Raw genomic sequence first — 7,338 nt, 5'->3', positions numbered from 1 at the left:
TAGAAATGTCAAAGCTGACGCAATTCATTTTTATCACTTTGACTTTTAATGATATTACATCTAGGCTCTTATCTTTCAACAGAAACCTTGGAATGGAGACAAATGATCCGTGAATAATACTACGATAAATCATACCCTGGTATATTTTAGAAATTAAGTATCTAGCTCTTTGTATGCCATGGAGACAGTAATTGTCCATGTAGCATACACAGGAAAAATGTAAGAAATGTATGAAGGAGTAGTAGTATTACCTCCATTATGGTGTATGAACAGTGAGTGGGGTGTTTTGTGTGTGGTGACATTCGGATATAACATTTAAAGCCTTTTATGTACAAGTGTACCTGTGAAGTGCATGTATTCTTCCTCTATACACCCCTGTTCTTGGTGGTGTATACTCAGGCATCGTGATTGATTGATGAAATGGATATAGGAGTTAGAGATGGTGGGATTATGAAGGAAGAGGGATGTAAGATGCAAAGTGGGCAGGGAGGAAAACAAGCGATTGGGGGAAGGTGCCTATTGAATAGATATCATTCCTTTTCAACAGAGAGAGAGAGAGAGAGAGAGAGAGAGAGAGAGAGAGAGAAAGAGAGATACAGTCAGGAATTTAACATTAGACATTATATGATCACAATATTTAGGCTACATAGGAAGGGCGGAATGAAGAAAAAAGAAGAGAAAGAAGGGGAAAAGGAGGAGGGTAGAGAGAGAGAGATAGGAAGATCAACAAAAGGGACAAAGTGAATGTTGATTTTGAAATAAAGAAACAAAGATGACTGATACAGATGATCTTTACATGACCATGATGTAAAACAGATTTTGTATTTACAATGTATATCTGATTCTTGTTATCCTGATAAAATATATTTCAATAAAATACAAAATAAAATAAATCATAATCATGTAAAGAAGAGCAGAGGGTGAGCTCTGTTATCTATTTTTAAGGGTTGAATGTGAGGCAGGAGGAATAGGGTGACTCAGTCCAAAGCACAATGAAGGAAAAAGAGCCAGACTGAGAGAGGGAAGACTGAGAGAGAGAGAGGGGGGGGGAAGAAATTGGAGGGGAGAATAACTGAAAAGTGAAGAAAACACTTGAACATTGAAGTCTATCCAAAAAAGGTGGTCAAAATAAGGAAAAGAAAAGAAGGGATATAATAAAAGTGGGAGAAAGGACGGAGAGAGAAGGGAAGAAAATAAAAGAAAAAATGATGGAGAGGCTAGGGGTGAAAATTAACAAATCCAGAATGAATGTGAAAATGAATGTGAAATGAATGTAAAAAAAAAAAGAAAAGGGAAAGAAAGGGACATAAATTTGAAGTGAAAGAAGAAGTGGATTAGAAAATAGAATGATAGGGAATATTTGATGAAGTAAAAGGAAGAGGCCAAGGATGGGAGAAAATGGCATACAGTACTTGTCATTACTTTTTTTTTTTTCTGTTTTATTGTGGATGAGGAAGGATTGGAAATAGAAAGAACATAAAGTGAAGGAGTTAAGATAAGAAGAGAAAAAGGGAAAGAGGGAATCAAATAAAAAGCAAAACTTTGGGACGAGGAGAGAAGAAAAATCATAAAGTAACAAGTGGAAGGAGAGAGAGAAAAGAAGAGAGAGGGAGAGAGAGAGAGAGAGAGAGAGAGAGAGAGGGAAAGAGAGAGAGAGGGGGAGAGAGAGAGAGAAAGAGAGAGAGAGAGAAAAAAAATCAACATTAATAGATAAAGGGAAGGGAGGGACTAAAAGTGAAAAGAGAGACATGAACAAATAAAGAGAACAAAGTGAAAAGTAAAGACAGAATTAGAAGTGATTCAATTACAAACTTCAGGAAGGAGGAAAGGTGAAAGGGCAAACAATGGATTCCAAACAAAAAGTTAAATCTGATTCTGAATTCTGGAGAAAAAATGGGTAAATGTTTTAAGAGAGTTCTTGTTTATCTTGCCTATCTTGTATACACAACTGTACATATGGACACAGGTTTACTGTTGTATAATAGAAATTTCAAAACAAAAATTGAAACCCAACATTAGTTCCTTGTCTCATTCTGTTACAGCTTTGCCATAATTACAGCATGCTAACAAAAGAACCATGAAAGGTTAAGTCCATGAATATCATGTAGTTTCACTTTTGCAGCAGGTTTATTATTCTATATATCACTTTGCTCTACCTCTGTAGCCTCCATACTGACATTCAAAATGGAAATTATCTGTTAACAAATGATGGGTGCCTTCAACATTCTTTGAATATTCACCTTGTTTCGTGTCATTGTTTAACCAAGGTAAAGAATCACAACAGACTTCCTGACTTCCTGTTGTAAACTTAAAAGGAAGTTATTTCCATTTCATTGAAATCCATATTTGCACACAATTGGATAGCCCTGTAAATCTCTTTGTTGAATTCCTTCAATAGGCCTCAGACTGAATGCTTACAGCCACAAAGATATTTTTTCTATTCTTTCTTCTCCTTCCTTTCTTTCTATTTCTCCTTCTCCTTCTCCTTCTCCTATTCCTTCTCCTTCGTCTCCTTCTTCTCATTCTTCTTCTTCTTATTATTCACCTTCTCTTGTCAATTCTTCTTCTTCTTCTCCTCCTCCTTTTCCTTCTTCTTCTTCTCCTTCTCCTTGTCTTCTCATTCTCTTGTTTCTTCTTTTTTTTCTCCTCGTTTTCCTCTTTTTCTTCTTTCTTTCTTTCTTTCTTTCTTTCTTTCTTTTTTTTTTTTTTTTCTTTCTTTCTTTCTTTCTTTCTCTCTTTCTTTTAAATTCCTTTTTACTTCTTGTTTAAGGGCAACAAAATTCAACAAAATACCTTCAGGAAAATGCAGTACAATACAGGGGTTGGTACCAATTGGGTACCAACGTTCTTGAACAACGCTAACTTGGGCTGATGGTTGGATGAGAGGATTTAGTGCCCGGGCTTGACATCATCACATAAAGGTATCCTGTTGCACAAATAATTGGATTGATTTACATTTGGGGGTTATTTGATGGACTTTAATTGTATAATTGCCCCTCATTTGTGGTGTCGAGGTCGAGCTAGTGGATACGTACGTCACCTGACTGTGTATCACAACGTCCTTGGTTCGAGTCCTGCCGTGGCACTATAATGTCCTTTGGCAAGACATAGATCTACATTTGCCACACTCAACCCAGGTGATGTTAGGTACCTGGCAGGAGAGTGCCGTAATGGCATGCATGATGCAGCCATGTTAAAGCTGGGGTACGTAAAACTGGTAATTGTGGATCGCCAGGAGTGTCAAGTCTGACAGACATGAGCGCTATACAAGAACCCACTATCTAACAAAGGTTGCATGCCAGCTAGGTTGTCAAACTCAATATCTTTCTCTCTACAGACGACTCAAAGTCAACTAAATTACCATTTCACTTAATTGACACATTTTGATAAAGCATCAGTCTTGACGTTCTGGATCAATTCTATAATATCAAGCTTGGGACAACATTTTAATTGGGCAGGTACGTTTGGACATAAAATGTTTAACTGTATAGGCCACAACACTTTGAAGACATATCGAACAAATAAAGAATCTATATAGCCAACGACTTATCCTTTCGTTGCAATACTTGAAGGAGAGAGATTTATAGCTACATCTTAAAGATTATTTCAAATATTACAAAATGACGGTCATATTTATTAAAGCCCTATCTGCACTAGTTTGGCCAGTGGAAATCAGACCTCCCTTCGTGGTCACTGGCACATCTCATCAAAATCAGCCCTTGATTAACATATAAGAGTAATAGTAAGAAAAAGGGGACGGACCAACGGGTAACGGCTATAGGCATTAATACTTTTTATTGCTATCTTTCATCTACCAAAGTTTTATAGGTATTTAAAGCAGGTGAAATTTCTGAATCAACCAGCCAAAATCAAAATCAAAATTTCACCCCAACAGCTACATTTTTAAATTTAATTTTCAGGCATATGCCAATTAGACACCAAACTGTGAGAGCTAGGGAACGAACACAAACTTGAACTGGATCAAAGCCTGACTGCTGAGAACACAGCATTCTTCCAGAATTTCGGGTAAAGGCCTTTTAGGTAAAGAATGAAACTGAAGCTGCATCAGCTCACTTCACAGTGATTCATAAATTAATGTTTGATGGAGATCGATCTGTACATCAAGTTCATGATTCATACAATTCGCTGATTCGTGATCAGTGACTTAATGGCGTTACTATTGTGACATGACATTTCTCAATTTTCAGTTAGTCATCAACAAACATGCGAAAGGGTTAGGTACATAAAAGTATTGAGTGAAGTTCGTCTATTTACCCAAATGACTGACACACATGGTCGGTATAGGCTCTTCCATTAGTGACTGTACTGTAACACAGCATGCAGTTCAGGACCAGTATGTACACAGCAATCAGCTGTTTCTTGTTTATGAAGTACGGGTTGATCGTAAGATGGCGCTGTTGCGCATAAATAAAGATTATGCTATCTTTCGGATGGCATTGTGCTTTGAAAATCATTTATTTTGCAAAACAAATTACAGTAAAACAAAGTACAAAAACAAAAAAAAATAGAAAAGAGAAAAGTTTTCGACCTCTTCGTCCATGCTTTAATAAAAAGATGAAACATCATTGTACAAAAAAGGGACACTCATTACTGAACATAATCTGTCTTTGTTTATGATTGTAACAACCCCAACAACAACCAAAAAATGCATGACCGCATGAAATCTCTTCCCCTTTTAGGGTATCTTCTTTTATCTTATTTGTTTACAGACCGTGATCATTGTTGAAGTCTACTGATCGACTGACACAAATAGCCAGATCTTATTTATTTTTGTAGTAAAAAAAATGGTAGCCACCAAGTGTTATTATGATCAGCCACAAGAACAACCACGTTTTTTAAAAAATACAATATTTTCTCACACTTCCAATTTGGTTTCCGTGAAAATCATAGCACCTCGCATGCAATTTTGTCTTTTATGAAAACAGTTACCACTTCCATTGATAAAGGTTTGCATACTGTAGGTATATTCCTGGACTTCTCCAAGGCCTTCGACACTATAAACCATGAAATTCTTCTTCACAAACTTTCTCACTATGGTATTAGAGGGAAGGCCTTGGAGTGGTTCAGGAGTTACCTTACAGATAGGACTCAATTTGTATCGGTTAACAACTGTAATTCTTCTACACTTCCTATTACCTGTGGTGTACCGCAGGGTAGCCTACTCGGCCCCCTTCTTTTTATTACCTATATTAATGACATTCAAAAATCTTCAAATTTATTATCATTTATACTTTTTGCAGATGACTCCAACATTTTCTTTTCTCATGAGAATGCGAACCAACTACTTAGAACTGTAAACTCTGAACTAAAAAATGTAACTGACTGGATCAAGGCTAATAAACTATCACTTAATCTGCAGAAGACCAATTACATGCTATTTAGCAACAAAATCAATAGTTTGCCAGGTGAAATTATTTTTGATAACGCTGCTCTTGTTAATGTTTCTACAACCAAATTCTTGGGAGTGTTTATTGATGAAAAATTATCATGGAAAACTCACATCGATAATATATGCAAAACCATTTCACGAAACATCGGTATTATCAATAAACTCAAATACTTTCTTCCTTCTCGAACTCTTCTTACATTATATCATACCTTAATATTACCATACATTAATTATGGGATTATAGCATGGGGATGTGCAATACAAACACAATTAAATAGGATCCTACTGCTGCAGAAAAAAGCACTCAGGATAATATTTCAAACACAATTCAGATCTCATACAGATATTTTATTTTTCGAAAATAATATTCTCAAAGTGAAAGATATCTATGTGTTCCAACTCGGCCAATTTATGTTCAAACTAAGTAAAGACGACCTCCCCGCAATTTTTCCGATATGTTCTGCAAAAATGCCTCTGTACACAATTACCCGACTAGACAACGGAACTGTTATCACTTACCCTTAACACGAACATTATTTGCACAGAATTCATTTGTCTTCGCTGGATGTGCCTATTGGAATTCTCTTCCCAACGATATAAAAGAAGCCCCTAGTCTTAGCAATTTTAAACGTAAACTTAGGAAAACATTAATCAGCCAATACTCCCCACCAACAAGCCAAGCTCAAAAATCTAAACCTACGGAAAGATAAAACAAATCTTTCCTTTTGTTATTCCTCCTTTCCTCCTTTTTTTTTTTTTTTAAGAATAATCTAAACAAGCCTAACGACCTGCCTCCTGTCCCCATCTCCTTCTTCCTGCCTTTCTCTCGCTCTCTATTTCTCTCTTGCTCTCTCCCCTTTCTCTCTCTCTCTCTCTCTGTTCTATATTTATCTTACTTTTATTTTTACTTTTACTTTTTCTTTTTTTTTGTATTCCCTTTTAGTGTGTTTTACTGGTATTAGCTTTCGACCATAATTCTTTAAGCGTATCCATGTAACTAAGTCAGGGGCTTGCCTCATACAAGCTCTGCTTTTTTAGCAAGCCCCTCCGTTTTGAATTACTTCATCAAGGTCATTTTTTTTTTCTATTGTTCAGTACTGTTTTTTCCCAATATTTCTTATCAACTAAATTTTGTTCTACATAATACTGAATTTACTTTGTTTATATTATATTTGACTGTATTATATTATGTCTGTTTATATTTTGTTTGTTTTGAAACGGAAATAAAATCTGAATCTGAATCTGAATCTGAAATATGACTAAACTATCGATGAATATATAAAGATTACATCACCAAAACATCCCCGCAGACATGCAGGTACAACGAATCTGCAGCTAAAATCATGAACTAAAATTCCAAAGCACATAACATTAAAGATAAGCTTGAGTTCTGCATATGATAGAAAACAAATTCTTACAGAATCTTACAACACTTACACTGAATGTCCAAGATTACAAATAAAGGACATCAAACGATAGGGGATGAGTAATCATGGAGCATAGAAAGGTAAGGAAATCAAGGAAAGTATAGGCCCGACCTCATGTGATCAAGACAGGTCACTCTGTGCAAATGTTTTTATTTTACTGGGTCAAACAATCAATCTAACTGTAGGATAAACAAATACAGAATGAATAATTATAGCCATGTTCTCAGGCTCGGCATACTATGCCCATACCAGAGCTCAAGATTAGCTTAAAGTGGGGATTTTTAAAAGTGGATTAGAAAATGGGATGTAGATAAAAGAATTTGCAGATTTTGATACAATATGTTGGCGTGCATTGCCCGGAGGGGGTGGGGGGGGGGGGTGGGTACTTGCTCTAATGGGTTACTTTTTTTGCACTGAAGATCCCTTAACATGGAGTATAATTTTTGTGCTGTAAAATCTCTAAAAGTGCCTCCAGTTTTTAGCTCTTGGCCTTAAGCATGG

Source organism: Strongylocentrotus purpuratus, unplaced genomic scaffold (genome assembly GCF_000002235.5).
Source record: "Strongylocentrotus purpuratus isolate Spur 01 unplaced genomic scaffold, Spur_5.0 spur5_scaffold_13, whole genome shotgun sequence".
NCBI lineage: Eukaryota > Metazoa > Echinodermata > Echinoidea > Camarodonta > Strongylocentrotidae > Strongylocentrotus > Strongylocentrotus purpuratus.
The sequence above is the reverse complement of the archived record's forward strand: the minus strand, read 5'-3'. Positions refer to the sequence as shown.